Here is a 20,507-nt window from a genome sequence, read left to right on the forward strand (position 1 = left end):
TCATGTATCACTGTATGGTCATGTATCACTGTATGGTTTTGTGTCACTGTATGGTCATGTATCACTGTATGGTCATGTATCACTGTATGGTCTTGTATCACTGTATGGTCATGAATCATTATATGGTCATGTATCACTGTATGGTCATGTATTACTGTATGGTCATGTATTATTCTATGGTCATGTGTCAATGGTCATGTATCATTGTATGGTCATGTATCATTGTATGGTCATGTATCACTTCATGGTCATGTATAACTGTATGGTCATGTATCACTTTATGGTCATGTATCACTGTATGGTCATGTATCACTTTATGGTCATGTATCACTGTATGGTCATGTATCACTTTATGGTCATGTATCACTGTATGGTCTTGTATCACTGTATGGTCATGTATCACTTTATGGTCATGTATCACTGTATGGTCTTGTATCACTGTATGGTCATGTGTCACTATATGGTCATGTATCACTGTATGGTCTTGTATTACTGTATGGTCATGTATCACTGTATGGCTATGTATCATTGTATCGTCATGTAGCACTGTATGATCATGTATCATTGTATGATCATGTATTACTCTACGGTCATGTATCACTGCATGGTCATGTATTACAGTATGGTCATGAATCACTGTATGGCTATGTATCACTGTATGGTCATGTATTACTGTATGGTCATGTATCACTGTATGGTCTTGTATCACTGTATGGTCATGTATCACTGTATGGTCGTGTATCACTGTATGGTCATGTATCACTACATGGTCATGTATCACTGTATGGTCATGTATTACTGTAAGGTCATGTATCCATAGGCATGTATCACTGTATGGTCATGTATTACTGTATGGTCATGTATTACTGTATGGTCATGTATCACTGTATGGTCATGTATCACTGTATGGTCATGTATCACTGTATGGTCATGTATCATTGTATGGTCATGTATCACTGTATGGTCATGTATCAATGGTCATGTAACATTGTATGGTCATGTATTACTGTATGGTTATGTATTACTGTATGGTCATGTATCACTGTATGGTCATGTATCACTGTATGACCATGTATCATTGTATGGACATGTATTACTTTACGGTCATGTATCACTGTATGGTCATGTATTACTGTATGGTCATGTATCACTGTATAGCTATGTGTCACACGCAACGTAATATTACCGTAATTGGTATAGTACAGGTGTGATGGTTCAAATACCAAAATGGCAACAGTAACAGAAAGATTTCCCTGGCGGCGATGATAAAATACGAACACGGAGCCAACAGATGAGGTTTCAACTGGTATTGGTATAATTATACTCTGCAAACATCAAGTACAATAACGCGGTAAAACTCCACTACTCCAATAACTAGATACTTAATCTCCAATACAATTCAACGAGATCTCCGATCTGATCTCAGTGCTTAACAACTCCCCTATATATACCCACATTGTCTATAAATAGACCATTACATCAGCATGCATAATGAGTCTGGAATTTACTATAAATTTCTAGAATGTTCCATTACCTTCTATTGCCTCCTACAGTGTTCTATTACCTATTCAACCAGTCTCTAAAAAAATTAGAATATTCTACCCAGACACAGTACGGTTCTAGAACATTCTCAGTGACACGGAAGTAGTAAATAAGTCGTATGCGACACTATGTATCACTGTATGGTCATGTATCGCTATATGGTCATGTATCACTGTATGGTTATGTATTACTGTATGGTCATGTATCACTATATGGCTATGCATCATTGTATCGTCATGTATCACTGTATGATCATGTAGCATTGTATGATCATGTATTACTGTAAGGTCATGTATTATTGTATGGTCATGTATCACTATATGGCTATGTATCATTGTATCGTCATGTATCACTGTATGATCATGTAGCATTGTATGATCATGTATTACTCTACGGTCATGTATCACTGTATGGTCATGTATTACAGTATGGTCATGTATCACTGTATGGCTATGTATCACTGTATGGTCATGCATTACTGTATGGTCATGTATCACTGTATGGTCTTGTATCACTGTGTGGTCTTGTATCACTGTATGGTCATGTATCACTGTATGGTCATGTATCACTGTATGGTCATGTATCACTATATGGTCATGTATCACTGTATGGTCATGTATTACTGTGAGGTCATGTATTATTGTATGGTCATGTATCAATGGTCATGTATCACTGTATGGTCATGTATTACTGTATGGTCATGTATCACTGTATGGTCATGTATCATTGTATGGTCATGTATCACTGTATGGTCATGTATCAATGGTCATGTAACATTGTATGGTTATGTATTACTGTGTGGTTATGTATTACTGTATGGTCATGTATCACTGTATGGTCATGTATTACTGTATGGTCATGTATCACTGTATAGCTATGTGTCACACGCAACGTAATATTACCGTAATTGGTATAGTACAGGTGTGATGGTTCAAATACCAAAATGGCAACAGTAACAGAAAGATTTCCCTGGCGGCGATGATAAAATACGAACACGGAGCCAACAGATGAGGTTTCAACTGGTACTGGTATTATTATACTCTGCAAACATCAAGTACAATAACGCGGTAAAACTCCACTACTCCAATAACTAGATACTTAATCTCCAATACAATTCAACGAGATCTCCGATCTGATCTCAGTGCTTAACAACTCCCCTATATATACCCACATTGTCTATAAATAGGCCATTACATCAGCATACATAATGAGTCTGGAATTTAGTATAAATTTCTAGAATGTTCCATTACCTTCTATTGCCTCCTACAGTGTTCTATTACCTATTCAACCAGTCTCTAAAAAGAATTTGAATATTCCACCCAGACACAGTACGGTTCTAGAACATTCTCAGTGACACGGAAGTAGTAAATAAGTCGTATGCGACACTATGTATCACTGTATGGCTATGTATCATTGTATCGTCATGTATCACTGTATGATCATGTATCATTGTATGATCATGTATTACTCTACGGTCATGTATCACTGTATGGTCATGTATTACTGTATGGTCATGTATTACTGTAAGGTCATGAATTACTGTATGGTCATGTATCAGTGTATGGTCATGTCTCACTGTATGATCATGGATCACTATGTAGTCATGTATCATTGTATGGTCATGTATCACTGTATGATCATGTATTACTGTATGGTCAAGTATTACTGTATGGTCATGTATCACTGTATGGTCATGTGTCACTGTATGGTCATGTATTACTGTAAGGTCATGTATTACTGTAAGGTCATGTATCACTGTATTGTCATGTATCACTGTATGGTCATGTATTACTGTAAGGTCATGTATTACTGTAAGGTCATGTATAACTGTATGGTCATGTACCACTGTATGGTCATGTATTACTGTAAGGTCATGTATTACTGTAAGGTCGGTATCACTGTATTGTCATGTATCACTGTATGGTCATGTATTACTGTATAGTCATGTATCACTGTATGGTCATGTATCACTGTATGGTCATGTGTCACTGTATGATCGTGTATCACTGTATGGTCATGTATCACTGTATGGTCATGTATTACTGTATAGTCATGTATCACTGTATGGTCATGTATCACTGTACGGTCATGTGTCACTGTATAGTCATGTATCACTGTATGGTCATGTATTACTGTATAGTCATGTATCACTGTATGGTCATGTATAACTGTATGGTTATGTGTCATTGTTTGGTCATGTATTACTGTATGGTCATGTATCACTCTATGGTCATGTATCACTGTATAGCCATGTATCACTGTATGGCTATGTATTACTGTATGGTCATGTTTCACTGTATGGTCATGTATCACTGTATGATCATGTATCACTGTATGGTCACGTATCACTGTATGAATACATATCTTTGCATTACCATTGACCAAGTTCCACAGAATAGCCATATGGGGCACAAGACCAATAGTACATAGAGAGGACAGACGACAGTGTTTATATAACATTTGGTCCCATGTTACTAATTGAATACTCGTTAACTGTATTCCAGTTATTTATAAAATAATCTGTCATGCTTTCGTGATGCCAATAGCAGTGATAATTTAATGACCACCACTAAATTATTGACGTGCGGGTCACCACAAATACCAGCGACCTTAAAACCGTTGGACATATTGTCACTGCAATTCGTAAAAAAATAATCTTACCAGGATTCCACTAATATCAAGAAAAATAAGAGACTTGTCCAATTTACCTGAACTATCTTTGAAGGTAGGAGGAACAGGAAGTCGATTTATAGTTTCGTCTATTGATCATAACTACATGAACATGAAGGACTGTGCGGCCATTCACAACAGCGAAAAGGCAAAAACAATGAAGGACTGCCATTTGATGATTTCTATATTACGCTGTGCCAGTGTCGTGCGCTCAGTATCAGCACAATTATATTACTAATATCGACATATTAGTAATTGCATTCACTTATAATTCCTTCCCGGGAGGTACGCGTTCAACCGTCCAATAGCATCCACTGCCAATACACCGAGCACACATACACATAGTAGCCACCCACTGTTACTCAATATCTTCAAAAAAAACCTACTTGTGATTGTCCTTTATAACGCAAACCCCTGCTGTATTCCGAAAATTAATACACGTGATTAGTTTCTCTTCTATCCATTTTTTTTTGCTTTGGAGGGTATAGGCCTTCATTTATTTTTATACACATCTATTGACGCGAAATAATGTTCTTCGCTCACTTCAGGATGCAATTACGTTCCAGGGCCATCGATGGCGTGTATGTGTAGTGTTGAATTTATAAAAAAGAATCCTGCTACGAATAACACGCAGACAATAGTCAATGTGTATTTGCTTGCTTGGTTTATATCGATAAATACACTTTCTGCTATCACATGTAATCATTCTGTAAATAAATTATACAGGCCCTGCGTGTGTGAGGTGTATGAGTGTTTATTATATTTTAATGATGGATTTAATCCTTATGTGTATGTATTTCGAACAAGAAAAGAAAACATATAATACATAGGAACTTGAATGATGAGTCTAAACCCTGAATTGTGAAATGCGAATATTGTTTACAAAGAAAGGCGATTGGTGATTGGAATAAAATATTATAGAACCACCGAGAAAAATACGTTAATGTTGCATGCAGGGTACATGCGTGACTAGGGTACACTTGTCAACTAGGTCTAGAGATAAATACTGTAAATGTTTATTGAAGGGGAAACACTCGCACTGTGTATAGCTACAGACACTGCAGCAGTCAATTTATACATACATAATAAATGTATAAACGCAGTCAATCTGTAAAGCACTCTATTGTCTTAATGCGTCATTATCTTAATATGAGGTCACACGTTTTCTGAGCATACTTCGTCATTGACACCGTCAGTATATTAGCCTTTGCCACACAGATATCCTTAAAATATCATAAACGAATCACAACTAATATAGTATAATATACTAAAATATTTTTCAATAAATGAAAATAAGCTCATACGGTGTTCCCGGTGCTTCTAACTCATCAGACCAAGTGAAAGAATTGATTTGGTGGACAAAGTGGACGCTGCAAATGAATGCTGTCTACTGACACTTATGAGTGAATCCCTCTCAAGGACGTTTGCACGAATTCAATCTATTAAATTGAGGCGATATTTTTATCACATTTTCTTGTTTCAAATGTATTACATAATTGATTGTACCCAGTATGAAATAATTTGTGGAACACAGCTCAATTTAAATCAATTTCCAATTAGATCACCTGTTAAAAGCATTAACAAATATAATTCCTCAAAATAAAAATTCATGAAAAACAGGAGAACCCATCTCATGACTACATATGATTTTTTTACTATATGTAACGAAACACAAATTGTGGGATAAAAGAGTTTTGTGAACACAGTATAACATAAAAATGTATTGAAAAAAATTCAAAGATTTCTGATTATCTGTTTTGAGGGTAGTTTAAGTAAAAGTAGCTCAGAGTAAATTCATCATTCATGTTACTCTTTTGATTGGAGATTGCTGAATGTTCCATTGCACCACAACTGTACACAATACGGCACACTTTACATACAGCGTGAGTGTAACATTATATATTTGGTACACGAGCACAGAGTGTGCATTGTAGATGTCAATTTATTATTTATAAATGTATATATTAGATAAGAATGATCAAGCCATAACAAATAAAATGCGTAATTAAAGAATATTTCAAGCTAAAATACAAATTTAATAACATTGAAAAAAAAGTCATTTTCAAAACAGATTAAACATTTCAGTTAACAAAGCAAACAGAGAAAATTCAATATTTGTTTTAGAAAGTGAAGATCGATAACAATAATTGAGTCAGCCAAATACAATCATACTTTCTTTGTTAAGAGAAATGAAAACATTGAAATCAATTTATTACAGTTCCCTATCTTTGAACACAAAGTACATTGTGGATATTGAATATAGACAATTATACATTAATAAATAATTAAATTTGAAAATGTAATTATTGGATAATCGACATTGTTATCACGGAACGTAAATTTGTCTCAGTTTGATTGGCAAGTGTCTAAACACACTGCATATCAGTGTCCTAGAACCTCGATCTCGACCTCGATAACTATGAACCTATGTACCTTTATTTTCGATGATAATTTCTTATTTAATAGTCATACAATGTGGGTGTATTGACATTAACTTGCTTACAGATTAATAGCTATGCAACTGATTATTTTGGTGCTAATGAGTACGGATTAATTAACTGATTTGATTATGCGTATTTGAAGATATTTATTTTGACGTGCTTATTTTATTCATCGTCCGCCTGCACGGTGTTGTTCCGTTCGGATATTCCTCCCTCTACAACACCGTGCGGTAATTCTATTCATAACCGTGTATGTCAGGTGGTTGCGCGATAGAAAGTTTACCGACCAATAGAAAGCTTTGTTACAATGACTGCCAGAAACGGCTGAAGCTTTGCATTCCTGATGTCTTCGGCTTCATTTCTGCCGATATATGTTGCAGTGACATCATGAACTTTGAGGTATAACACCTACTCTTCTATAGTACCCAACAGTGGTGACAACACTATTACCACGCTCGACAGTCGCAAGGCCGGTAAAGCATAATAACATAAGGATTTACTATTTCCAGTGCGACTAAAAACGAGCACATCAGACACGGCACTAAGTATAGTTTGAATAGCTTTAGTCTGAATATCAGTGAGTTGCATGATGTATGGATATCGTCGCTGTATTGCCTTGACATCCAAGCCAACACAGCTTCCACTGTGCGCAGCGAAATTTATTCTCGAGTCAGACATTTTCACCGCCTGGCAATCATCATGGTGAAAACAAAGTCCGATAAATTCTAAGAAAACAGTGTTTTGGGATGGTCGTTGACACCTCTGAACAGTGTAACAAGATTACCCCTACATATGCAACATATTTAAATTTGGTTGTTTAGGATTTCTTCAAAGTTAAGGTCGTGCTGTTTTCTCAAATTTAGTCGTTTTCACCGGCTTTTCGACCGGTACTCCACAGCAGCCGCGCAGAGCCCATAGAAATACATGGCAGAGTGGAGCGCGTGGGGCATCTCGTGATGAATTTGATAGCTTGGCCAAGCGCGTTGAAGAAAGATGCAATATGATTGGCTGTTGGTAAATTGATTCTAAACTGTGAGGGCATTGTCACATACACATATTCCTAATGAAATACTTCAAGGTGATAGTGGAGTGCTTCGCCGGAACATTCACCTTGAAAATTCAAGATGATTTTATTGGTTAGTTTTATATAATATATACTTACTATGTAACCTCCCAAGATTGGTCATTGGAGGCATAATTCATGCCGAGCGACTCAGTCATGTGTCACAATTATCATCTCTGACATTCTTTTAAAAAGAAGAAGATCACCATATGACAGATGCCATCGTGGGACAGATTCGGGTGAGGACCATCTGGGATAACGATTTTGCAATTATTGCTCTTACGGAATTGGCACGGGAACATTATATATTATGAGTTGGTGAGGGGAATGTGGAGCATATATTGGAAATAATAAATCGTTATAATATATCATCAAAATATCAATTGTATAACTATAATGACCATAAAATTACGCTATGACAAGAAGTGAAAAGCCACATTATGCACGTCCACGTCAAACTAAAAAATCTGAAACTCAATTGATTATCACAACCATACAGGTAATGGGTTGATGGGTCCAATTTCACAGATACTGCTTGAATAACACCATACAATTATCTTCTTAATAACATGTGTCTCATATTATATATATATTGTATTATACTATAGTTGTATTATACTAAAACCAGAAAGCGGTCTAAAGATGTTTTAATAGTTGGAAAGTGGTTCACTCTACCGCTTACTGACACATCTTACATTATTACTGCATTGAAAAAAAAATGTTTTATATGTATATTCATAATACGATAAAGACGGGGAAAACGAGCTGGTTTGATGAAATATGCCACCATGACAATCGACCAACACATTATGATGACATTTGGAAAGCAGTACGGCCGAACATTTATGCAATAGCCGAGTATGTTTAGAACTAACGATCGAGAAGTACGATCGGCAACAACAATAACATTACAGTAAAATATTAGTAACAATGTGTCATAGTCTTCACGTATGGTTGATTACTGGTACAGGATTTACATGCAACATGGTTTTAGTACGTGATGAGAAAGAATCCAACAACTGCACATGTCATCTATTCTTCTTTGGATATACAAAAAATCCCCAGCGTCCAATTTTCAGAAATATGTATGTAGTTTCAATTGGTAATGTTTCACCAGTTTCAAGATATCGTAACATTACCCGATCTTACGGAAACTAGGGTGAATGGTATTTACGTGTACAACATTGTATGTGTTAATCGTAGTAATTATTAGCTCCGACAGTTGACTTGCATCTCGGATCACTGCATCAAATACTGTATAAGCAGAATCAACTCCATCAATTATATTGTATTAATGTCAGGTATGTTGGGCATTCGTGTCTATCAAGATTGATTTAAGTGTGTTTCAATCAGGGTAAAACAATCCGTTGTGTTTCGTATAATCAACTCATGTATTAAGTCAATTGAGCGTTGATTGCAAGGCAACACATGCGCAGTCGTTCTTTGGGGCATTGCGAACTACAGCGGCACGCTGCAGATATATCGTTTCAATTGTACTGGAATCACAATGAAACAATTTACGATATACAATCTGTAACACAAATCACATCTCCAGATCAGCCGTAAATATGTATCGATAACTACGCGCGCGGAATTATGGGAGTTTGCCACACTGGCATTGACCGAGCGACTGATCGCACCATTCATTATTTAGACCTCCATGACTCCTTGCCAATATATACGTAGTTGTCGAGAAATTGATATGAAATATTGAATTCACACGCAAACGTGAATAGCATTCGTTATCATTTTTAAGCATATCGACGGATAGTGTTGGTGGCTTAACAATGTCAAGGTTAAAATTAAATGTCGTGAAGTACCGAGTAGTCGTGTTAATCGATGACTCAAACTTTTTCTTATTTTTGTATGGACATTTAACCCTAAAAGTCTGCCTATGACACGTGCGGTAATCGTACAATCCGTAAGTACATGACTCCTTCTGAGCTGAGTAGATTAACTTACGTAAGTCTTATTGATTTCCTTGTTTGAATTTCATAATGGCATTAAGCCAAAGCAGGCACCCACATACTTCTTCTTAAGGCTACGTTAGTCGCATCCGTTAGATAATGAAGTTTGGGTCAAAGGATTTGGTCGCTCTTTTAAGTCCGTGGCACGCACATGCAGAGGAGGGCTTGCCCCCTTTTAAATCCTCCACCGGGTAACTCGAGGATTTCCGACCGCAATTATTAATGCATGTTCAATTGGAAAGTATGTTGTTAGTATTCTCGTGCTCTCGTTTTGTGTTACCAACCTCATTACATGGCGTACGTTTGCTTCCGAATAAGGATTGATTTTGTTCAATAAAACATGTACAATAAAAATACCTGTCTGTGTACATAAAGTCCAAAATTTACAATATAAAAAGAGATATGTTTGGGAAGACCATTACTGCAATGAAACTTAAACATTCCCATTCCTATCAGACTAAAAGTTATAATTAAAAAAAAAACATCATCATCATTTATGTATATGAGGACTAATATTATGGGTAAAGGATTCCACGTAAAGTACATTACATAGATAGTACATATGCTTATATTCTAACATATCATTGTCTGAATTCGACATTTTGTTATGTCATTAGATTATATCGTATTACTCCATCTTGATTCATGAATCTGTGTAAGATCATTTTAAAGAAAATCTCGTACATTCAGCTCACTGTCTTGTAGTTTAGTTTTACACACACATGAAAATGCCCGATTTGTCGCCTATACGGCATTATTAAAGTACAATTTATAACAGCGCTTGTCCTTAATACGTTTGTAGTGTCATGAGTCAGACGTACTATTATTATTTTAAGATTACGGTCAGAGCGTCACAGCCCACGGGGGAATTGAATTATCACTTAGTCCAAGTGCAGCGAATTGCACGTCATTATCACAACCGATTAAATATCTAATTGACTCACAGACTAGCGGGTAATGGGTTGCGAGCGCATAATTATCAGAGACCTGGAGTGACAAAGTCAGTGAATCGCTAAGCTTTAGTTTCCTTGGCATTACTCACACAGTTATTATTATGACCTAAATTAGTTGTGGCAATTAACAATCAGAAACATTAACAACAGTTACTCAGATGCAATTGTTTTTTTTAAGGAAGATAATTGCGTCAATGTATTCACATTACAAATTGTAAATCGTAAAGTCGCAACTCTGCTTTGGTCAATAAATATGTATTTTATATCAACAAAAACGTTTTCTTTTTTTTCTTTGCTTACCACACGTTGATTTTATTAAATCAGGATAGAATCTATTTTAGTGTAATTTTAATGTTTTACGTTGTACCATTCATGCGCACATCACAACATAAAACCGCAAACAAAATAATTGCATACTTAAAATACAGTCAATTTATGTACGTGAATAGACGCGATTTATTTTTTAAACTGTGCCCACTTTAAGAAACCGAAAGGAAAATAGCTTTATTGAGCAGACAATGCCATTTTCTTCGTTTCTAAAATGTGTTATGGTTAAATATTGATTGAATACAGTGCACAGCTGTCAATTATGAAGTCTTATTTGAATTTCAACAATTATTCTTTAAAGTTCAATTATTTAATTATTCCACACTCGCCAATAATTGCTACAATATTAAACTTAGACGTTACGATGTCACAAAAGAACGACAAACTTTCTATTAGAGTTTAACATTATGGTGATTACTCCCTCATTATTAGGATTAATTCGCGCCAATATGACGCCTATTCAAATTCTCGTCTCCCAAACACGAATACATGGTTCTGCGGAATGAACATTCCAAGAAATTAAACATGAAATGAATTCCGTAAAACCGGGCTTTGCGAACTTCAATAACATTGATTGAGGCTCCCTTAAAAAACTTATACTTTCAAATTGTTACTTTATAGCAGGCACGTCCAGGTAGATATATATACGTACCATCTGTTATCAAATATGCACACATGTATGGTGTACAGAAATGAAAGCACCTGAGATCATACCCTCCATTAAACATCATCACACAAGCTTGTAAAAACGTGACGACGTCTTCTAAATTCGGATTTATGGTATTCCCCGCAATTACATTGACTCGTTATGCGAATTGTGGACACCGGATTGACAAATAGTCAGAGTATTTAGGATTTCAATTACCATATAGTGTGTTCGAGGACGATTTGTCGCCGCCATGTGTAAACCGCCCACGCACATTTAGACCCTTGTTATTAATGCCAACGCTTGAACTAGTACATATAGGTTTATTCTACGATCAGTGCGTTGGAACTACTACGGTATATGGAAACAGATAACTAGCTTACAGATACTGCGGAAATTCGACGATTAATTGTCACTCGCATTATACTGTCTTCAATTTACACTGTGGAAATGCCACCCTGATTTAATCATTAAAATCTGTATCATGTTGATGGTAATATCATATCATAATATTCTCATGATAATGACCTTTGACATGCGTATAAGTATAACTGAGTATAAGTGTGTGTGGGCGGCGCTGCCAATGTCATTTGTGACGAACAAGGAAATGTACATAAATTTATAATGATTGGACAAAGATAAGAATTCCTATTATAAAAAAATGTCATATATTTAACGCCAGACATTTGGCGTGTTGTATACAATATTATGTGTAAGATGACTCCAATAAACTGTAACACTGTTGGAAGGTTGGACAAATATTAATAGCACCATACCTTCAAATAATCACAACTACCGCTAAATTTATAATACTGTAAAATATTTGTTTAGAACGATGATTCCGCGCATCCATAGATTGGAGCGTGACGTCGTTCGGAATACTCTCCTCATTGTGTTAAACAGATAGTGTGATGTTCGTACTAAACACGTAGCATTCGTAAGTATTGTGGATATCACCAAATAATTTTAAGTGTATGAGTGTTTTGAGTTGTATCATCAATTCACTGACCAGTGACATGTGTGAAAGATAAGACTAGGGATGCACGATTTAACGATAGCGCTTACAATGTGGTCTTGCAGAAGTAGGGCAATCACCGAACAATGCGTTTTTTATTTTGACCCGACCATTAGCGTGAATCATGCTAGACACTGTGTAGTGGTGGTGGAGTCTCGTGAGATAAAACACGTCAAAATGCTTTAATTTGTTGTCCACTCGCTCGTAGCCCAATTCCACCGAGAACAGAGATTCGCCCTCAGGTGATTGAATGTGACATGACAAAACGACGACAATGTAATATCTTATGACATTTCAAAACTTAATGGAAAGTGTACCTAGCCGCAGTTTATTTTATGATACTAAACCGAACATGAATTAATAAGTCTTGACTGTAATGGACGTCAGCTGCAACAGAGCACATAAACTAGATTTTGGAATTATGACAGCTTGAAATTAATGAGGTAGCTGATAGGTTGAATACACGTAGATCAATTTTCTACATGCTATGTCCAAATAAGTCAATTAATGTGTGCATTAACGTAAGGATACATTCTCAATTTGAAAATTACCTTCGTTCTGCATTTGATTCCTGTCAAATGCTAAAAATAACAACCGACTATTATTGTAACTGCTAAATCCGGCATAACGTCTAGTAATCGTATTGTTTTCTTCCCCCACATGGCCAGTTGCATGACGCGAACTGTGTTACATGTACGTAGTAATCGACTGTTACGACGTCCAATGGTCGAACAGACAGTGATATTCAGCTGTATGATTCACCAAGGTGACGTAACAGCGAGTCTCGCAATGCGCATTTTATTATTTAACATATTTACCAGGCTCATTCTATCATGAAATACGTACAAACCTGCTGTTGACATTTGCGAAACCAAAGTGTAGAGTAGGTAAATTACGTCATACTTCGATGATTCAATTGTGTATCTGGGTTAACAGTGAATTACGTCATTATTTTCACCGTTCGAAGTCTCTTATCGTCTATTTACTTTCTGCCAACTATAATTGTTGGTCGCGACAATCAATTCAGCAGATTGGAATTATTTTTTTCCTGAGTTGTAAATTTAATTTGTCCCAATTTTCCTGTTTATAATGGCCGACACACCGTTACAAAAGCCCCGGGGACTCCGTCGGTTATGGAAATATACGTATGATAGATATGTTCGCCCTCATCGTCAAGTTGTCAAGAGCGTTATCACTTTAGAGAAGGTTAAATTGAATCGTTATTTGAACTAATTCAGGCATACTGATATATGTCGACGTTTATTGACAGGGGCACAGTGCATCATTACGTGCATTGCTTGTCTAAAGTTAATTGTCTTAAAATATGATTATCTGACCCAGAAAACCTCGATGTTTCATTATTTGGGTGTAGTGACATAACTGAACCAGGCCCATTCAGATGTAGTTATTTGTTACTCCATTGCACGCTTTGTGTAAACACTAAATGCTCATATTGCATATCAAATCAGGTTATGCCTTTCAGTCATGTGACATTTTAACCTAGAATCTTGTAGTACTTCTTATATTGCACTTCATATCTGGTATGAGACGAGAGCAATCGTAATCTCTGAATATAATTTCAGTCTCTGTGTCTGTTTATTATGGAAGCCATATTAATTATTTTTCAAAATTGTTAAAAAGTACATATTACAATTTTCAAGCTTGGTTGGTTCATCATTAACGTAGTGCTTCTGCTAGAGAGTGCAACTGAATAGACTAGTTGGGCTAATTTGCTTCAGAACCAGAGATTTTACAAATCCCACTGCAGTGTCCAAAACTAGAGAAAGGCTTTATATTCCAGATATGAAGTGAACAAATATTTTGCATTTTTATATTGAATGCTGCAATGATTGCACACATTTTCAAAAACATAATATATATATTATTATATTTTGGTAATTATCACACGTTTCATACAGGTGTTTTCAAATATCTGGATGGTGTACATGTACTTGTGTTTCATTTCAGTTTCAGTACATTTCTTGATTGACTCTTTGAGCAAAATCTGATCTGTCATTTTGTTTATTACCTTATAATTATTACATGAATTTTTTTTAACTGTATTATAAAAGTTATATAGATCAAATCTATTGCAGTCTATAACAAATATATACTAATTTATCATATACAAGTCTATAAAAATTTATATGAGGAATTCCTTATATGACGTCTATAAAACTTCTATATATAAATATTTCTATAATTTAACAAAATGTCTATAGATTTCAAAATCCTACCATATATCAATCTAAACATAATAATAAGTAATGCTCCTGACCCACTTCTAGTTGTCTGATCTAGATGAAATTTTGCATGTGTAATTATTTCCATCTCTATGGGTTATGTTGCAAAAACAGCTCTGAACTAATTGTGGTTTCTGATTTACAGGTGTTTGAACTGAGTCAGGTGTGAAATGGAGCCAGTTGAGTGTCGCGCGGTGATTCGGTTTTTGTATTTGAAAGGATGCACACCAAAGGAGACTTTTGATGAAAAGAAAAAAAACTTATGGTGATGATGCTCCACCTTATGACCTTGTAACACGCTGGCATCGTGAATTCAAACATGACCGGAAGTCTGTGGAAACAGCTCCCAGACCTGGTCGTCCCTCTTCTGCCATTGATGAGGCATTTGTCCGTCAAGTTGAGGCAGCCATTTTGGAAGATCGACGCACTACTATTCGCCAAATAGCCCAAGGGGTATGTAGAAACTAACATTCGTGACCATTTGCATATGCATAAGATGCCTGCCAGATGGATTCCCAGGTTGCTCACACCTTTCCAGAGTGCTCGAGGGTGAATTTGGAGATGTGCCAAGAAGATCAGTCAAAGTTTTTCAAAAGACTGATTACACAGGATGAAACTTGGGTCCATCACTATGATCCAGAGACCAAAACCCAGTCAATGTAGTGGAAGAACTTGGACTCACCACCTCCAAAGAAGGCAAGAGCGCAGCCCCCCGTGGCAAGGTCATGATCACAGTCTTCTGGGACCAGGACGGAGTAGTGATGACAGATTTCCTGGCAAAGGGTACCACAATTACAGGAGCCACATTCACTTTTGATGAAATTTATCAAAAAAAGTTATCAAAATCAAGGGTCGGGGAAAGATCAGCAAAGGTATCCTCCTCTTGTAGGAGGTCCACAACTCGCATGTCGCCAGATCAGAAGCACGGGCGTGTGGCTATGAAATCCTCCCCACCCCCTTACTCTCCTGACGTTTCACCCTCTGACTATCATCTCTTCCCAGCCATAAAGTTGTTTTTGAAAGGAAAGCGTTTCCCAGGTAATGCAGCCTTGATTTCTGAAGTTACGGCGTGGTTGGAGGACCAACCTGGGGTGTTCTACAAAAACGGTGTCCAGAGCTGCATCAAACGATGGAGGAAATACATAACTATGGGTGAAAGACTAATAACTGTTACAAGTTTCATTATTCTCCTGCTATGGGAAATGAGTCTGGGGCATTACTTATTAAACGCCCCTCGTACCACTTCATGGTGTTACTGAAAAACGAAGCCGGACATTGAATACTGTGTTATAATACCCCTGCATTAGCTACTACCATACTGTGTACATTTATGTTCTATAATACACATAAAATATATACGTTTACTTATAGAAACTTCTACATATTTATATGATATTATTCATCTTATATAGGTTTGGGTATATGTTAGCCTGTATATTCTTAACATAATATATATAGATTAACTCATGTAAACCTAAAGTGTATTCAAATAATCTATAGATATTGTAAACGTTTGGTTATGTAGCGTTTAGGTTCTATACATAATATATGGGTTCTCCTCTATAAACGCATATACTAGTAGTTTATTTTATAGTTTCTATAGATATTGTATTAGTGTGCTTAGCTTGTCATCACGGTGTGTAGCTGTCTGAGTATACCTTGTTTAAGGTCAGCACATGTACAGTGGTGTTCTTGTCGGGGTTGGTATGTCTCAGAACCTGTTACGGCAAAGTGCCTCTTTGGCAGGTGCGGCCATCGCAATGACCGTGATGGTGTCGTCGTGTCTGTGGTGACACGCATTTATCTACTTTGACTTTGAGAAAAAAATGTAGCGCATGATGGATACGCAGTAGACTTTGTAGAGGCGGAGTCTGTGTTTTATGAAATGTGATACAGTTTTGACAGTTGAAGTGAATCGGAAATGATTTCTATAATTTTCACAAACCCACTAGGAATAAACACATCCTCTCCCTGCCAATCAATAGGTAAAATACAATTACATTGTAGAATGTTGATAAACGCGCGAAAATCGGGTATAGATTAAGTATGACGTCAGCAATTCAATTGTACTCATTAACTCTACTTCATCATTAAAAATAAATATGACAAAGAGTTATTGCTTTTCGGCTCTCAGGCGGAAAATCACAATGTCACATTTGACCAAACAAAAACATTAAGTCTGTATGGTATGTTGACCTAAGTGTTGATTCCCGGCGCTCTATACTATGAGATGTGTTGCTTTAATCATGGAAAATATATGTTTTTACAACACTAAAGGGGTTTCACAAAATTATAAAATATAATCAGCTTCAATTTGACACGTGTAATGGGTCGAAGCCCCAGAACCTAAGTATAGTGATGCACATGAGCATATAACAAATATGACTCTGTGAAGTTACACTGCTAAACAGATGTGACATTTTGAAAACGAGTGTGTCCAATCTCCATAGTATGTGATATATACATTACCAATACGAATGATGCCATAGTACAGATTATTGATCTTGGCAAAATATATACTACTTTCTCACTTGAGCTCGGGGTTATACTAATTTGCCAAGTCACTCGCACTGTCTTAAAAAAAGAACGGTTCAAAAAGGTGTGTAATGATCACCGCGCCACAACGATTAGTCAGTAATGCAGAAGGCAAATCTCGGACACCACAAGCAACGCACCATGTATATTATCACTGTTGCATCTCGTAGGATTACCCCTGCTTGGAGCTTGTGTACTTAGCAACGTGTGATCACAGTACGCGTATATGTTTTTACAGACTACCATCACTGTGCTCAGGAAATATTACAATTTGTTGAATGAATGCGATCTGAACGTTGCGATTGTGACCATCCTTCATTTATTGAACTCGTGATGTCTATCCTGTATCAATATATATTTCGTCTAAATTTATTTCAGTAGCATTTTGTTATCCAAACAACCTGACACTCACTGGCTCTTCAATATATCATATCTTTCATTAAATTCATTGTCTAGAATTATGTTCACTGTTTTTCCATATGCATCCCGTGCTTTTCACGCTGAGATTGCTATGTGATTTCAAATTCTCTATAGCGCCAAATTCCATGTATAGCTTGTCCCGTGTCACTGTTAATTAACGAATGCTGTTGTATGTTTACGGACAATCAAAACAAAAGATTGTATCTCTAAGAGATATCATTCACCGTAAATTTACTAGATCATTCATACCAGGGAAGAAACGCGTGAAAAAGTTTCCGAATTCTTTATTTGAAAACTTCTTAAATTAGTTGTAAATTGTTGCCTGTCGTCTCACTAAATAACGTGCCTGTATCTGGCAGTCATGGTCCTATTTGTATGCCATCAATTATTATACTATGGATGGTATGCACCATTGCCACGTTGCCGTAGAATACGTTCTAATTGGACATGTTGGAGATAAAACTAGAGTGTTACTTGCACATTAAATATTAGAGGCACGAACAAGATTCTCAAAAGATAACGATTTTTTAGTCAGTGACGCCACATATCGATTTAATAGACTAGATGAATTTTTTGGTTCAAATCTCAGATAGCCACTAGAAGGACAGATTGGCAACAAGGGTGATTCTTGCGATGCCATTTTTGTCTTGAGTGTATTTCCTCAGATTAACACTTCACCATCTGCGTTGTTGTTCAATTGGTAGACTGTACACCTCCGCTCAAAATTCCCTCCAGGCACATCAATGTTTCCTTGAAAAACTCGTTATTTTTATCAAATTGTGCGTTAAAATGCGGCAATTACCCGGGGCTACCATGGTCATTCTTTCAGAAATCCCGACAAAAGGTAGAATACCTTTCACTTGACCTCATTATATATTCATGAAACAGTATCGTTGATTATAAGTCAATGACTTTCAAGGAAAGATGCAGATTGCAACTCAGTGTTTTTATAAATTATACAGTATCATCACTCGCAAATATGTTAATTGACTACATATAAAGAATGTATGGGACATATGTATTTGCTTAGTTGTTAACTACTGTCAGCGAACACGTTGCAAAAAAATTAAAAAATGACTGCATTTCATCGCATGCTAAGAAAGACGGCGCTCACGACTGCTATTGGAATCGAGCTTAAACAGATATACATGAAAACCAAAATAGACGAAACTCAACTTGAGACATATTCAGACATTTTTACAGTATGGTATGAATCTATGGATGCGTCATGTAGTATTACTGTATACATGTGTGGTTCATTAATTGTAAAACAGTAGCATTAATGACGACACCTGCTGATCAAAAGCGAAGTGTTTGTAGACATCGGTAGTTATAAATATATTCACCATACCAATGAGTGTTCCACGGGGGTTCTATAACACAATACCATGTTTATATATTTAGGGAACGTCGTGGGTGTATATGATATATATCACAAAGTGACGTTTGACCCTGAACTTTGCCCAGGCAACTCGTTGTAACTTCTTGTGAGTTACTGGTAAACGATGGCATGTATGTGTTTATTATAATTTCACTAAAGGGGAGGGAACAATGCCAGCAAACAGAGGCAAAGGATTTAGTGACAACCAAATTAGAGATAACATAATTATGTTATCCATTAATATTACCTTTTAGAACGGTTTATTTGAAAGACGAACTGTCCAACAAGATCAAACGTGCCTTGGGAATGACTTAACCTCATATTAGCAAAATCCCAATAAACGTTACAGTGGACCTTTTTGTCGGTCAGTACCTTTCCGAAACTTGATACTATAATACGATGTCCCATTACAACGATGACAAAGGCGCCTTCGTTTCTAATACCACTACAAGTATTCCTACTTCAAACCGATGCGATATTCGCGCAATGTGATCTCTGAATGTAAGCTTCAATAAAAGGGAACGTCAATGTAATACTATCGGAAGTCTGATTTAATCCCCGAAAATGACTTAAATCTATCCACAAAACCCACGTGTGAATACGATACGCGGTGTTCTCTACAAATCGCCGGATGTCAGACTAGGCGTTAGCATTCATTAATAACTTGGGGGAACTGGATATGTGGTTATTAAATACGTACACAGTGACAGTAAGAAATACTCTAATTTTCCCAATACAATGTGAAGAAGAGATTGATTAAATAATTACGAACCGAAACGAGTAATTTAAGATAATGCACTGAGCTCATCACAAAGATATCAAGCCAATAAATAAAAGAACATCACTCTGGAATTAGATTTTTAGAAATAGGTTAATTAGAGAAAATATACTTACCAGCAGCGGGAAATCAGCCAACCACAACCTGCTAGTTGTTGATATAATCTTGCCAAAGTCTTTGTTGTCTATGAGAACAAAAGAAAGACAACTTCAATAACCACAACCAATTCCAAGTTTGAATACGTTTGTTGTAGTGGCACCATTCGGTATGCTCACATGATTCCACCAAAATTGGAAATTAGTGATAGGCTTTAATTCGGGAAAGCAGTTTACAAGCACGTTTTCAAGCAGCGTTCCAGATTTGGTGCATTTTAATTGGCTGCACGTTTTCTCTAATAGGAATTTGCAATTACAGCCGTCGCTAACTACGTTTTCCAATGAATATAGCACCGCGTTTGGTGTATGTGCTGCGCCACTCGATACGACCGGTGTCCTTTGTGCAACTGCATTTATGTCAACATATTTGA

The 20,507-nt window shown here is 36.4% G+C and overlaps 1 protein-coding gene across 3 annotated transcripts in view; it reads right to left on the reverse strand.

The window, feature by feature from the left end:
- The window catches only part of LOC100375075 (putative G protein-coupled receptor CG31760), a 115,634-nt gene extending 95,490 nt beyond the window's left edge, over positions 1 to 20,144 (reverse strand). For all 3 annotated transcript variants that reach the window (XR_014929701.1, XM_085500305.1, XM_085500303.1), the window contains exon 1: positions 20,098 to 20,144. The gene's annotated coding sequence lies outside the window, so the exon portion shown is untranslated. The remainder of the gene's footprint in view (positions 1 to 20,097) is intronic.
- Positions 20,145 to 20,507: the final 363 nt, after the last annotated feature.

Source organism: Saccoglossus kowalevskii, chromosome 6 (assembly GCF_978046115.1).
Source record: "Saccoglossus kowalevskii chromosome 6, keSacKowa6.1, whole genome shotgun sequence".
Classification (NCBI taxonomy): Eukaryota; Metazoa; Hemichordata; class Enteropneusta; family Harrimaniidae; genus Saccoglossus; species Saccoglossus kowalevskii.